This window comes from Pteropus vampyrus, unplaced genomic scaffold (assembly GCF_000151845.1).
Source record: "Pteropus vampyrus isolate Shadow unplaced genomic scaffold, Pvam_2.0 Scaffold8, whole genome shotgun sequence".
Classification (NCBI taxonomy): Eukaryota; Metazoa; Chordata; class Mammalia; order Chiroptera; family Pteropodidae; genus Pteropus; species Pteropus vampyrus.
The window spans coordinates 3309621-3326154 of NW_011888789.1; the positions used below are offsets into that span (position 1 = coordinate 3309621).

The 16534-nt window shown below is 33.3% G+C and overlaps 1 protein-coding gene and 1 pseudogene across 1 annotated transcript in view; both read left to right on the plus strand.

The window, feature by feature from the left end:
- Positions 1–16534, plus strand: part of GPM6A (glycoprotein M6A) — a 125003-nt gene that overhangs the window by 54314 nt on the left and 54155 nt on the right. The window lies entirely within an intron of this gene.
- On the plus strand, positions 1516–2092 carry LOC105299677 (annotated as a pseudogene).

Consider the following 16534-nt stretch of genomic DNA (forward strand, 5'->3'; position numbering starts at 1 on the left):
TAATAAATAAATAAAAGAAATTGAAGACACAAAGAAATGGAAAGATATTCCGTGTTCATAGTTGAAAGAATCAACATAGTTAAAATGGCCATATTACCCAAAGCAATATACAAATTTAATGCAATCCCTATCTAATTCCCAATGGCATTTTTTAAAGAAATATAACAAAAAATCATCAGATTTATATGGAATCGCAAAAGAGCCATGAGTTTTTAAAACTAAGGTTTTAAAAATCAATCTAATATCCACTCCACCTATAACTTTTGTGTCTAAAACAAATAGCAGATGGTGTGTGGGGAGGGTAGGAGTGTAGAATACATCTGAAATGAAAATTCATGGGATTTCTTTGACTTACTCAAATTATCTGCATATAAATTTTTTACAATAAGAGCACATGGCTCAATTTTAAATGGAGAATTTGCAAAGTTTAAAAACTTATGTTTACATTGTATTTAATTATCAAATCTTGTCTAGTATAAAAAAAGTTAAAATTTGTTCTAGATTGCTGAATATTTCATCTCTGAGTCCTTTATTTTCCCATTTCTTTGGTCTCATTTTACCTTTTTAGCATTTCTTTTCCAAACATCTTCTGACAAACTGTGCAGAATACAGGAAAGCTGAGGTCTTTGCTTGCTGTTTCAGTGTCTGCATTTAGTTTGTTTGACATGGTTTCAAGAAAAGATATGGAGGAGTTATCTCAAGTTAGTGCCATCAATGAAAGCAAGATGGTAATTCTGGCAACAAGACACATTGACATTTTCACAAGAGTCATCAGTGAATGCCAATGATGAGCAGTAAACAAACTAGCTGGGTGGCCAACAGGCACTTTGGGATTTGAGTGCACCCATAGCAGTAAGCACCTCCTACCTCATGCCATGTTCTTAAAACAATGGATGCCCAAGTGAACTCTATCATTTACATTATTGGCTTGGAGTCTTTTAAAAATCAGAGGATAGTTTCAGACTTTTTGATTAGTGGGCTATCTCCTTTTAAAGAGGAATGGCGATGCTGATCTTCTGTTGCATCAACTATTCCTAGGAGGTCAGCATCATCCAATCATATATTTGCATTATTATTAAGATTCTTTTACTATCTTTTAATTGGCTTTGCATTTCTTTAATATATAATTTTAAAATGCCTTGCTTTAAATGCCTCTTCTTTATGACTTCTCTATGGATTGGCTTCTTAAACATATTTGCAAAACAAGAAACTTGGCACTAAGGAAAAAAAAACATGTTGGTTGTTAAGATTTTTAAATAAAAAGGTTGAAAGTTTGTGGTTAAAATAAGTGGAGTAGTATCTGAACTGGGAGTACAGAATATTGTCCCCTTAAACAAAATGTTCAGCCATCACTTTTTAGAACTAGTTATTAAGAAACATAGAGTTCCAGCCAAGTCATGTGTCAGTCAAAGATGGCTGAGCCCAGGCGATTTGAGCAAAGGTTGCAGTGAGCCTTAGCTGTAGAGAAAGACCAGAGGAAGCTCTGACTGCTGGGAGGAAAGCATAAGGCTCAAGATGGAAAATCATGAGCTAGATGATACTGTCAAGGAAAAACAAATTTTTGATATAAAAACCAGAAAAATTAACCAACTCCCAGAATCAGAAAGAGATCTACTTGAACATAGATCAACGTATATTGGACTTAATACTGCTCTCTGTGGCAGTCTTTTGGGGCGCGTCTTAGATGTGACACAAGCTCCTAGAGCCGCAGGCCTACCAATGGCAGTGATGTCATTTTTGACAGTGAACGCATCCCACAAAGGTTTTGTAAGTTTGCCATTGAATACAGGTGATTTGAATTGTGAAACCTGTACCATAACACGGAATGAATTCGTTGGTCTTGTTTTTGGTGGTCTGTACCGTTTTCTTGGCTATACCTGTGAATAGTGGCCTAGCAGCTGGGTATGCGTCAGCCCAGCTATCAGAGAAAGGAAACATCTTAACCTACTGGATCAGAATTTTTAACCCTGTCTTTAGAAAGATGCTATTTTTCATTTTGCTCCAGACTGGCTTTGCAGCATACCTTGGTTCTAGAAAATATAAACTACTTATAAAGGCTCTTCGGTTTGAATCTGGCCTAGAAATTCAGTGATTGATAAGCAAATATGTAAACAAAAATAAAACGATAAAAAAAAAACAAAAACAGAAATCGATGACATCTACTTTTAACATTTTTCTAGAAGCTACATCACTTCATTCTTAAGTGCTAAAGGTGAATTTGTTTATTAGTATTTTCTATTTTCCCACTCCAGAGAAAAACCAATTGAAGTAGTGTTGAGACTTATTTATTTCCTAAATAATGTCATATCTTGAATTTGGATTTCAGTGCTCATTCTTCCAGAGATAAATTCTGTTTGCCTACATATATTTTATTTACATAATTCTTGAATAAGACACTTTCTATTTTTTTTACTTGATTATGGAACGTCATAAAACTAATTCCTCTTAAAATAGCAATGCTTAATTTTTCAAAGAGGTGCAATATTGATTTATTTTAAAATAAAATATGTGGAATTGTGCTTGAGCTTAAATATTGAGAATTCACACAGATTGCATTTTCATTTATTCATTTATTCATTCAGTAAGCATTTCAGATAAATATATAGATATTTATATTATGTAAATATTTAGAAAAGACTGATGTTTGCTCTCAAGTAGTTTAGGTTCTATGAATGTGAAACAGCAGCATGGGGACGGGTTTGAATTCCTGCTCTGCCTTTTCCTTGAGAGCTCTGAGACCATGGGAAAAAAAGTTACCTAAGTTTCTTATGGTCATTTTAAATTTATTTCCCTAACAAAAAATGAGAGTGATGTAGATGGAGTTGGAGTTGAACTTAGTAATCTGTACCGGGTTTTCTTTCTAACATTTGTTGTTCAGTTTTCATAAGCAGTATTGTAAAGGAGCCCTCCTAACTAACTTTAAAAATGGATAATGGGTACATATAAACGGTAAGTGATGTGCCTGTGTTACTCTGACTCTGTGTACACAAGCCACTTTATTTACCAAATAGCTATTAGGAACCATAACTGAATTATTTTGAAGACAGAGTTGAAAATAGCTTTGTCATGTTTTCCATAGAATGGTTCTTATATCTTGTCTTTTGGAACCAAAGTAGGTGATTTAAGCAGCCACTTTACAGTTGTAAGGGAATATATAGAGGGAATAATAACTATTTCTTGTTTGCATGTGGCTTTACCCAAATTTCAAGGTAATATGTGTTAATAATATAGGTGTACAAGTTGGGGAAATTACTATTAATGCCAAAAGAGGAGAACATATTAGTTATTTTTTTCATTGAATTACAGATGTCAATTCTTTCTGGCTAGTATACTTTGTGAAAGAGTAGTTGCCTATTTTGTTGAGTTGTTATCCTTTGTTTTTATGTAGTTTTTTAAAAATAAGATTGCAAGTACTAGTATAATATATTCATCATAGGCTGATAACTTTCATAAATGTAGAATTTATTATGTGCATTAAGATACAAGAATGTTGATAGAAATAAGACAATACTAAGTTGATAATTAAAAGTAGTATAATTTACTAAATTGACTGTTGAATATATAGAAATTAAAGAGTTAATTACTTTGTGATATAATAGAAATTCAGTATAATTTTAAATGATATGGTAAACAGATTCAAATGTATTAAAAATTAAAATTTTACTTACCTATTAGAAATAAACATTTTAGCTCACGATTTTATTTTGTTTCCTCTAATTGTTACATTTTTTAGAATCTAATTATTCTCGGTAGCTAAACATTAAAGTAGCTGATCCCTCTTTGTATTCATTTCTTTTGGCTAAAATGATGCCAAATAGGAAATAGGACTTCAAAAGTTTTTATAAAAGAGCTTTATTTCAATTTTACATATACTTTGAAGCTGTCAATGGTCATGGAGTTCGTTCATCACAGCCTTCCCAATTGCTATGGACTTCTGTAAGTCTACTTCGAACTCTGTTTTCATAAACGTAAATAATGATTATATTTAGTGAATGTTTCCTATATGCCTCGGTCAGTGATAAGGACTTTCATTTATCAAGTTATTCCCTCGTGCAGCAATTTTTAAATTAAGTAAGCTTTCATCACACTCCTAGTATTGGAAAGGCCTAGTAACCTGATGGCGGGCCAAAGGTTGGGTCAGGAGCTTGTAGACTGTGTGCTTCTATTCTTCCCCCTCCTCCAAGGGGCAGAAAGAATCTTTACATTTGAATATACCCAGGCTAAAATGTCATCATTGATTTTATAGTGACAAATTTCTAGATTATTTTTTGGAGCCTATCAAAATAGTTTGTTCCTCCAAAGAAAAAAATTATTTTTATTTCATAAGGAAAGATTGCTATCATCCTGATCAGCAATGATTACCTCTTTCTAACAAGTCTCATCAATTATTGCAGTTGAACACCATTACTAATGGCAGAGGCTTATGCCCTGGTTAGTTCTAAAAGACTGGCATACTTAGGAATGTGATGATAAAACATTGCTTTCCTGCCATACTGTGAGATTCCTGAAGGTGGAAGTAAGTCTAACTTTTTTATCTCCAGCACTGTGTATCCTGTTACATTTTTCCAAACAAATTCTCTCCCACAGACTCTTGATTCATTCATGTAATGGCTTACCTGACATCTCCACAAGATGTATTATAGATAACACAAACCTGAACAGAATTCACTATTTCCTGCAACCTCCCCACCCATCAGTTTCCCATCTCAGTTGACGGCAAATGCACCCTTTGGTTTGCTCAGGTTAAAATCATTGGAATCTCTTTTCTATCCTTTTATCTATTTCATAATTAAATCCTATGATCTACGTGCAAATGCATGCATATATAACCTCTTCACACCACCACCGCTGCTGCCACCCTAGACCAGTCCACATTCATTTCAGCAGTGCAGCCAGACCAATCCTTTAAAAATGTTAGATTATGTCTCTTTCTGCTCAATACCTTTCATTCTCTCCCCATTTCATGCCAAGTAAATGCCAATGTTTCTATGATGGCTTCAAGGCCACTTACAACCTGCTGTCATAACTCCCCTAGCCTCATCTCATACCACTCTCCTCATGCTCTTGGTCCAGCAAAAGAGAGTGTCTTGCTCTTTGGATTAACTACTTAGCTCATTGCTGGAGCTGTTTCCTCTACTTTAGACATTCTTCCCTCAAATATGCATACTCGGTTAATTCTCTTTCCCATACTCCAGGCTGTAAGGCCCATGGGAGCAGGGATCTTTGTGTTACTAAAATGATTAGGACAATGCTACTCAATAAATATTTGTTAAATGAAAGAATATTACAATGATTTTTTTTTTTTTTTGGCATTTGCAGCAGAATCCCACACATTTCAGAAAGCAATGTCAGTGATAACTTGAGAAAATTTCGTTGATGTGGTTAAAAGTAGTCAATAGAGGGTTTTCTAGGTTGCTTTTGGCGATCTCAGGGGAAGGAAAGGAGGTTAAAATCCTACATTGTTTCCACCCTAGAAAATGTCACCCCAGGCTACCTGCCAGGATGAATTTCCTCGGAAACTCATTGAAAATATCACCTTCTCTAAAAAGCCCTCCTTCGCTGCCCAACATTTGTTAGACATAACTGGTCCTGAGTGTCCCAGGTGCTGCTACGGGATAGCAGTAAACAAGAGACAAAAATCTCTGTTCCCTCAACTGACATCGTGGTGGTAAGAGAAAGACAGAAGTAGGCAATTAAAAAGAGATAACTGCAAAGTTAAAAAACAGTTAAGCATGGAAAGAGGAATAGGTAGTTCCAAGGTGTTAGAGGGTTTACAATTTAACTGGAGGGAGGTGACAGGGACACTCTCACTGAGAAGGTCACATTTGAACAAGGACATGAAGAATGTCAGGGGCTGAGCCTGGAAGAAATCTGGGTATTGCATTCAAGGCAGAGGAGCACCAAGTGAAAAGGTAAGAAATGGGATGAAATCTGATGCGTTGGAGCTCTCAGGTCAGGGTACCAGTAGCAGAAGTCATTAGTGTTGTTTCTTACTGGCTTATGAGCACCTTGAAAATGGATAAAGTCTTACTTATGCAAAGATAAGTACTCAGTATACACCAGGTATTCAGTAAATGCTGTTAAATATTGATTAAAACTTTTTGTCCATGCTTTACTTTTTTGGTCCTAAATTTTAAAACTGAAGATAGCATTTGCAATAAATAAGCTTGTAACAGGCACTTATTTCACCAGATATTAAAAGAGTCTCCTTCTGCTTTCTCATTCTGCATTCATACAAAAAAAGCAAGAAAAATTGGCCCGAAAGCAAGGGGAAGAAAAAGGAAATTTTTAAATAATTAATATTTGCAACTATTTTATCATAAATCAGGCACTTGATATTAAATTTACTTTAAAGAAAAAGCATTTTTATTTTATGAAAGTTTTACCTATAACATTTTTTATTCTAAACTCCATGAATACCAGAACTCTTTCCTCACAAAAACAATATGCAAATTTATCTTATAATTAATGTAATTTGTACATCTGTGCTTGATTTTGTTATTACTATTAGTCCATAAGTATCTTTTAAAAAGTGATTTTATACAAGGATGCTAGTAAGCATACTTGTTAAGATAAATCTGAAGGTTATGTTTCGCTATAAGTTTTCAATTGGTAAATATAGCTGTTTTGAGATATTAAGATTTATTTTTATTTCGACAACATAAATAAAACTAATTTTATAGAGAAAAAAATGTCCTTTACTGCAGCATTTTAATTATTTTCAAAGATATTAAAATAATAAGAATAATATTTTTTTTTTACTATTTGGTGTACCAGAAGACAATCGATTGCTAGCGGGATGGTCGATCTAAGCAAGGATGGTCGAAAATAAGCAAGATAAAAGCCTAATATGTCAAGACTCTAAGTTAGTTTATTCATATTCATAGATACCTTCTTCTAAGAATCTTTTCTATAAGACAACGTTCTTTTAGGCTCAGGGAACTCCTGAGTGAAATCCACCAGATTGAGTTTAGAAAGAGGTGTGACTGTCTTTATATTTTTATGCAGTTCTATTTTTAAATGACTTTATGCACACTATGTTTATTTTCCAGACCCATTTATGTTCTCAGACTTATAAATAGTTCTGATGGTTATTTGTAATATAGGCTCGTAACTTGTGTTCTACTTTTGGTTAATAATTTTTATCCGTGAAAAAACTTACAGTGGTATCATATGTGCATTCATTACATTCACAGCTTGATTAGTGTATTTGTCCTTGGGGACTAAGAATGGACCACTTAATAACAATAATTAGGAATAACAACTCCTTCTTCTTGGTTCCCAAATTAGACAGAATGTAGGACTGAATCTGAATGTAGCTATAGTCAATTTTCTTTTCATATGATCTCTAAGATTTTTAAATTCTGAAAATCTAAGTCCATTTATTTTTAGTTTTCCTGTTTAACCCCTCTTCACACTGTAAGTGCCTAGAATATATATATATACATATTTTTTCTTTTTTTTGCCAGAAAAAATAAGCATTGCTATTAATTCTAGATTTTAGAAATACAAAATATACTGAAATAATGGAAAACTCCAGAAGGGCATACTCTGAAAACAATTTATTATAAGTTGTGGTAAGTGACTCATATAAAAAATAAAATAGATTACATTGTTCTGAACAAAGATAAACATTGTTTCAGGACATTTATAAAGGAAGCATTCAATAATTGCTTATTGGCTTATTGAAAAGCACATGTAGTGTGAAGAAATTCTTATAAAAAAATTATTCTTAAAGGTATCACCTGGATCAAGAAACGGCTGTCAAAAAGTTAAAATTTCAAATTACATAAACAGAATAAGGCATAGTTTAACTACTGCAAATATTACAATACCTTTTTTTTAAGTAAAGAACTGACTACATTCAAAATAATTTAACATAAGTTGAAGAACCTTGAAAAGTAACAAAGAAGATTGGCACTCACAGATGAAACACAGGTTCACTGCCCCTTCTGCGTAGGGAAATGATCAATAGAAGATGCTGAAGTCAATTAGTGGATAAGTATTTGGATGTGTACGAGGAAAGAACAATAGAGGCAAGAGAACAGAATGTAATTCTGAGCATAAATTTTAGTAAGAATTGAAGAGTCACAAGCTAAAATGGCAAGGAATGTTGAATTAAAGGAAAAAGGCTTTGTCAAAAAATAATAAAACAACCTAGCTTCGGACTGACTGCAGGCAACAAAAGAGAGGAATTTAGTCAAAATACATTTTAATTTTTTAAGCTTGGAATAATGACAGTCAATTTGAAGAAGATGATAAAAGTTCATTTTGGGAAATTTTGAGTATGACGAAACATTAAACTTGACATACTCTATAGGAATTTAGATGTGGATGAAAGTTTAAATAAGAGTGTCATTAATATTATACAATGGATGACAACATTCTAATCTTCTAAATTAAACTAATTCTCAAATTGGAATTAAAATGCCATTTTAGAGATAGTTTAAGTTTCCTTTAAAGCAAAATTAAGTGCCTATGCTATGTACCCACTCACTACTCTTAAACGTGCAATCAAGCTAAAAAACTATGCAGGTACAATTAATCTAGATCTTTGTATCCACCCTATTCTTTTCATGATCTCCTTGACATAGAATGAATGAATTAGGTATCGGGTGAGTGAAATAAAGAGCACAGGCTGACTTGTGAGAAACATCTGCTTTGTGGAGGAAAGTTATAGATCGTCAAATCTCTAATAAAGGAATATCTCTCCCCAACCAGGTAAGACAACAGCAACAACAAAGGCTAATTGAGTTTACTTTTAAAAATAAACTAAATAGCTTTATTTCTCAATGTTTTTATGTCTTTCACAAGCAGCCTCTTTTTTCATAAAGAGGTGATGTTATTCAGTGAAAAACCATTTTTGCCACTGGGCTATAAGCTTCAAGAGGGAAGTAGCGTGTCAGTTTCACTCATCATTTTATTGCGTGTCCCTAACATGGGTCTGACACTTGATAGATCTGGCTTATATCTTAGTTCTGCCAGTGCAGTCTTTGTGGCCTTAGGCAAATCAGTTCATATCTCTATGGCTGAGTTTCCTCAGGTTAAAAAATACAGATGATAACATAGAAATCCTTGTGAAGCAATTGGCTTAAGAGATGGGAAATCTCTTCAAAATGCAAATCCCTATACAAATGTAAGTCCTAGTACTTCATAATACTTCTCTGAAATAAATGACAAGTTAATGATAACCTTCAATTATATGAAGGAATATTATACAGAGATTACAATAAACTCCCCTAATATCTGCTAGTGCAAGGCAACCTTAAATGGCAATATTAAGTGTTTAAGTTAGTTACACGAGGGTACTAATGTCATGTTGAATGATTCTCTTTATTTGTATAAGTTTTGAAAAGTACAGTATAGACTATTTCTTAGCTGTGATATAAATGTGTCATTTACTGAAACCAATATAAATCCTCCAAAATCCCTTGCTACTTCAGATTGTATAGATAAACTTAATGAAAAAAAAGTGCATTACACACACACACACACACACACACACACACACACACACACACACACAGAAGAATCTATACCGCTCTTTTAAAAGGTATGGGCATGGTAGCATTTGAAAATTAAGTGACTAACTCAAAATTAAGCAAGTAATGTATATCAATTGTAGCCTGTAATTTGAATCTCTCTTCAAACAAATATTTGTTGAACACATGATCGATGCCAGATTTTTTCAGATTCATAGTTTCATTTTATTGGGGTGACCATATATCAGTTTCTCAGGACAGTCTACCCAGAGCAATCTCAATTATTGCTTATTGTCCAGTCTTAATAATTAAAAACATCTTCTCCTCTTTTATTCTCACAAGTGCCCTGAATTGGAAAGTAAATTTTATTGTCACTTACATTTTATACTATAAAAAAAAAAAAAAAAAACCTCTGAGGTGGGTGTTTTATATAAGAAAAGTAACTGAGTTTCAGAAAGGGCAAGTAGCTAGTTTAAATCCACACTCCTGTAAGTGGCTGGCCTAGCATTTCAAGCCAGATCTATCAGTTTTCTACTCCCACTCTGTTTAACATTTCTGATGCCTAGTCCAGTTCCATCCAATATCCAGCATGATCTTTTATTATACATGAAAATAAGACTAAGGCAATTTGAAGTGCATGTTCTATGATTTGCAATTATGGAAGAGTACCAAATTAAATATCAAAGTCTAGCTTTCCAGCCTGTAGTATGTGCCTTCTATTCCAGCTCCCCATGCATTTTGATTGTCCTGCAAATGTGCCTATTATCACATCTGTATTGTCTTATGTTCATATGCAAATCTGTGAATTCTGTAAATAAAGTCTTGGTTTCTTTTATCTGGGGTCTTATTTTTCTCATTGTTAGAAAGAGCAGGTAAACATTTGATTTTATTGACTATAGTATAATTGACAGGCTTGCAATGACAATTAGCAAGAGAAATTCTTATTATTTTTCTAAAAATATAGATTTAATTTACATAGCATTTATTAGTTACGACTCTTATTCTCACCTGAGTAGCTAGAAAAGAAGACTAATCTGATGGTAATGATTTTTTATTTGATCTACAAATATGTATTTAGCATGTAGTATATGGCAGGCACTGTCCTAGGTTCTGCAGATAAGCAGTGAACAAAGCAGACAAGAAGTCTCTATGGATCTAACATTCTAGAAACATACAAATATGGAATTTATTATACTAGAGGTATACTTGAAGGCAATAATTACTATAGAAAAAAAGACAAGAATGGGGAATATCAGCTTTAGAAAAGGTAAACAAGATAGGCCCTACAGTAAAAAATAACACTTGAAGAGGCGAAAGAACAAGCTATGTAGATATATCTGAGGGAAGAGCATTAGAAGCATAAGGAACAGCTGGTACAAAAATCTCAAGACAAGAGCCTTCCTGTCATGTTTGAAGAGCAACAAGGCAGTGGAGTCAGAGCTGAGTGAGTGAGCATTATGTCAGTCAAAGAGAAGGTTGGGAAAGTAACAGATGTTGAAATTATTAGGCCTCTGACCTTCATATAAGACTTTGGCTGTTAACTCTGAGTCTACCAAAGAGCCATTGAAGGGTTTTAAGAAGAGGGATGTGTGATCTAATTTTTTAACAGAATCATTTTGGCTGCATTCTTGAGAACAGAAACAAGTTATAATAACTAACAATGACCCTCAGGAGAGTGCCTTTCAGATTCTTTAACTGTTCATTTAACAAATATTTATCGGGCATCTGGTTGGTGCTAAGCTTTATGTTGGGCACTAAATATACAACATTGAGCAAAAACCTGCTATACCTTACCTTGTGCAGAGCAATGTTAAAGAGTCAAATACATGCTGGAGACCACATTCTAGAGTGAAATGACCTTGTCAGGAGGATCAGAGAAGGTTATTTTATGAAGTAACCATTCATTAAGTGGAGAGATCATAAGAGGTATAGAAGTTAAATAGGTAAAAATGAAAGTGCAGTGTGTGTGTGTGTGTGTGTGTGTGTGTGTGTGTGTGTGTGTGTGTGTGTCTGTGCATTCCAGATACTGGAACAAGAAATCAGACAACTGTTGGATCTTGCAGCCTAAATAAAACCATTATCAGGAGGGAGGGAGGGATAATCAGTGGTCAGCTTAGATGGGTATTGAATTCTGTACATTAATGAGCATAGGAAATCATGGGAAACGGTTTCAGTGTAGTGATGCAGTGGGAAGCTAACTGGAGAGGTTGTTTGTAGAGCAAAGTGGAGATGACAAAAAGACAAATACGTAAGCAGCAATCAGAAGCAATTTGTCTGTGAAAGGGAGAAGTGGACTAGGACGGCGGCCATACTGTAGCTACTAGGACATGTCAAAATAAGGGAGAACTTTTTACATTTTTTATTTTTTAAATATAAAAGATGTAAGAATATTCAGAAGCCAATGGGAAATCCAGGGGAGAAGAAGTTGAATGTGCATGAAAAACAGAAAAAATCGAGGGAGGTAGATGGGGTGAAAGCGGTCAAATATGTGGTGACAGAAAGAAATCTAACTGTGAGCAGTGAACACACAATGCAATATATATGCCTTACTATTGAGTTGTGCACCTGAAGCTTACTGGATTTCGTTAACTAATGTCAACCTAATAAAAATTTTAAAAAAGAGAGCCCATAGATATCAGGAGGAGAGGAATTAACTTTAAGTAAGTAGAGTGATCTCACTTGTCAATAGTGAAGGGATTTTCACTTCTGAAGTAGAAGAAAATCAGAATGGTCAAGAGTGAAGGCACTGGCAGATCTGAATGATTGCCACGAGAAAGGAGAGAGTGCTGGAATCTGATGGTTTCTGTATTTCTTGGAATAAGTTGACCATATAATTTGTCATCCGAACTAGAACACTGAAGAATGAAGGTAGATACTATTAATAATTAAGCTGGGATTGTTTCGGCAAATGGGAACTTATGGTCACTGTTATAAATTGAGTTTCCCCAGAAACTGCCTCTGGTGCAGAGATTTAAGGTTTGATTTGATATTTGAGATGCAAAGGAAATATGACTAGGGGAATGGGAAACTGAGGGAGCTAATAAAGTTTAGGAAAGTAAGGAAAATGACAAAGCATGCATTATCAAGCCAGGGATCATTTCAAACAGTTGGGACCTTATTAAGTCAAGGGAACACTTGGAACCGATGTCAATCACACACCTATAAAGTTATCTTATCCCAGGAGAGAAACTGGGATGTTTGTATTCAACTTCTCTCAGTCATTGGATGAGGGCGTTCTCAGGTGGACATTAATTTCCTTGAACTCGCCCCATTGGCAGACAGAGCATCTGCGGGACTGTAGACACCTTGAGAGAAAGAGATGCAAGCACTGCAGATCACAAGCTGAGCTATCCTGCAGCTAAGTGAAGGGCTGGGTGAAATGCAATCTGTTGAGTGCACCGACAGCTTTCATTATGCTAACCTAAATTAAGGGCAATTCGTGATGAGCTCCTCAGAATTAGAAGACAATTGGGACGTTGAGAGGAACTAAAAATGAAGAAATTATAAAAAATGATATGAGGAAATATAACTTTTTGTGGGTATGGAAGCTTATACCACAACAAGGTGATTGAGATGGCAATGGTGGTGGTGATTTTCATCTTTGTCTACATTTGACAGATTAAGAACTGACACCATGGCAAAGTAAATGTACAAAGTCACAAGAACAATAAATAAAAAGCCTGGAAAATGAAACCATGGACTATAGCTTCAGATACTCTATGTTCTTTTCAAATTAGCACCTGCCAAAAATCTTTTCAATGAAGTTTTGTTAATACTTTTGGTTTGATTTGGTTGGTGATGGATCACTTTTAATTTGTGTTTTTAATGGAAAAGGCTTCATTGTTCTCTTAGACACTTATAGGAAAATCACTATAATTCATTTTCATGGATTCACGTTTTAACTCTACCCAATAGTTCTAAGTACATACTTATAACTTAATATTATGCTTTTATTTATGATGATTAATAATTAATTAAAGTAGTGTATAGTTGCTTCATTTTTATGTGAAGTATGTAAAAAGTGAGATTAACTGAAATTATTTAAAATATTTTCTAGATACTGTTAAAAGTTTTTATAATTCTATACTGACATTAATGGAAAATATGAGTGGATAATTAGTGACATGCTATATAGTATACCTCCAGGTGATGGGTTTTCTAATCAATCAACTGTTATACACAAAGCCATAGTAAACCAGGCCACATTCATTTAGCATTTTCCCTATGGGCCTGCTCACAATACTCTGACAAATTAGTTATTTAATTAAAAAGACCAGAAATTGTCCTATTTCTTATCTCTCTCATAGATTTGTAACCAAAAGTTTATGATATTGAATGAATACAGGCAAGATGACTTTGTATTTGCCTATATTTCTCCATTAAATTTAATGATGTTTTTTCATGTGCAGCTTTAGGAGATTATTGGCTATGCTCATCTCTAACATTGTAGATTTCCCACCATGAGAGAACTAACTGCTTTGGTAGTATTTTGTTTTTAAGTCTGCTAGATTGCTTTTTTAAAGCCGAGTACTGCTTCCAGTTTTGTAAATAAGCATCCTTTGAAAGGATCTTTCACAAATTTCAAGCAAATTATCTGTCAATGATTCTGATGGCATAATGTCATGTAGTACTATTTCATTTTCTTCGGTAAAATCTAGTATAGAATTTCTGCAATTTGTACATTTTTGATTTGAGCATTTTTATTTCTTTCAATTTCAACTAAAATTGAGAAGCAATGGGGAGATTTTTTCCTACATAAAATTAAGGTAACTTTTTTTAATTTTAATTTTTGTGTTTTCTTACTTCTCTGCATTGGAAATTATAACAGTGCTTTGGAATTTCATTCATAGATACAAAATTCTAAAGTCAACTCATAGAATGACAATTAAAAAATATAAAGCTTTAGGATTATTACCTTAGTAAATTAACTATGTAGACACATAAATGATACAAGTTTAAAGTGCACAGCATGATGGTTTGATTTACATATATCTTGTAATGACCACAATAGGTTTAATTAACATCCATATAGAAACAAGAAAAAGAAAAAAAAACTCATATAGGAACAAAAAAAAGAAAAAAAATCTTCTAGTGATGAGAACTATTAGGACATACTCTCTTAACAACTTTCCTATGTACTATGTAGCATTTTCAACTACATGTTGTACATTACATCCTTAGCACATATTTATATCATAATTGGAAGGATGTACCTTTCAACTCCCTTCCTCCAATTCCTCTGCCCTCCCCCCCAACGCCTCTGATAACCACAAATCTCATTTCTTTTTCTATGAGTTTGGTTTTGTTTGTTTTTAAATTTGACATATAAGTGAGTTTATACAGTATTTGTCTTTCTCTGCCTGTCTTATTTCACTTTGCTTAACATGCTTTTTAAAATCTGCCTGAAGCCATAAATGCAGCAATATTTATTAAGATACATTTAGATTGTATTTTCTATAATATGGGAACAACACTTCTGGAAAAAGGAAAGAAAAATATTTAAAATTTTAATAAGAGACTTTCAGTGGTGTTTTTCTATAGGTACAGAAATAGAAATTAATTCAACTAAACACACTATTGCTTTGAAAACTCAGCTGTGCTCTAGTTATGTTAGGAAAAAACGCAGGATATTTTAAATCATGATATGATACACGAAGATAAATTTGGTAGTATCCCTATGAAATACTTTACTATAAAAGTTAATTGTTTTACTTACATCTTTCATATTGACAAACTGAATTATGATTTTGAGGTTTATATCTAGTCTAATGAACTGTAAAGCATTTATTTCATTAAAATTATAAAGGTAGAAAATAGTATATGAATTTAATTTGTGAACTATCCTATATGATAGACAGCAGACAAATTTACTTTTTATTATATTTGAATCTTCTATACTATTCTCATTATATTTTTGAATTATGGGCTGCGTAACTTAAATTTGAATAAAAGTCAATGTAATAGGGAACAAAAATATACTAAAAAACCTCTAAATTTGGAGAATAAAAAATGACAGTGGCACATTAAAAATCAATATAGCAAGAGTGTTTTCAAGCTAATAATAAGAAAAATAGCTTCTCTTCTATTAGAAGATTCTCTGCTAAATTCCATACATGTATGATATCAGTAAAGGCTAAATTAAAAACAAAATAAAAAATTTTAAAGCTCCTCCAATAAAACAAACCTTTTAAGGTACAATCAAATGCATTGTAAAATAATATTTAATATTTAGACAGGTTATGCACTTTAATGTCATCATCAGTTTCGTTCTTCTATAATTTTAGATAATAATTCCATTCTACATCATAGAAAAGTTCTGTGAACAAAGCAATGCCCAAAGGGTATGCTGAGCAGGATGTCATGTTATTGTTACTTTTAATTATTTTATTTTTATCTATGCTTTTACCATAACATCTTTATATTTTCTAGAAACTTCCATGGGTCAAAACTCCTTAGACTAGAGTAGCAGATAACACAAGCCTCTGGAACAGCTGGACGTAAAGGAATAGACGGTGGAGAAGTCTGGGAAAAATGAAGGGTTGCACATTCTGCTAAAAAAGTAGGCTAATGTTAGCCAAACACAGCACTTTTAGGGACCAAGTGATCCAAATTTAATTTGAAGAGTTCAGTTTGAAAATTCTGCATCCGAAAACTACATTATTCAATTAGGGGGAAGGAAGTAATAATGCAAAAATATCAATGATCAAAGCTCAGTATCTTTTCCTATAATTCATATCTTTCTTCTTTTCATACATTTTCTATTCCCGTCAGTGTTACCACCATTTCCCTGCAGTTGAAATCTGGGAGTCAACATTGATGCCTTTGTTTTTCAGCCTATCATTGTGTCCTGCCATTTTTTCTCTCATTTATTTATTCTCTTTCATTTATTCTCCTATTGCTACCACTTTACAATAAGCTTTCATTCCTCGGTAGTATATATTTGATAATTTCTATATTTAGTAATAATATTCTAATTCTCTTATCTTTATTTCGATTTTTTTTTTCTCCAATACGTTTTACACCAACTAACTAAATGACTAGCCTCATTTACT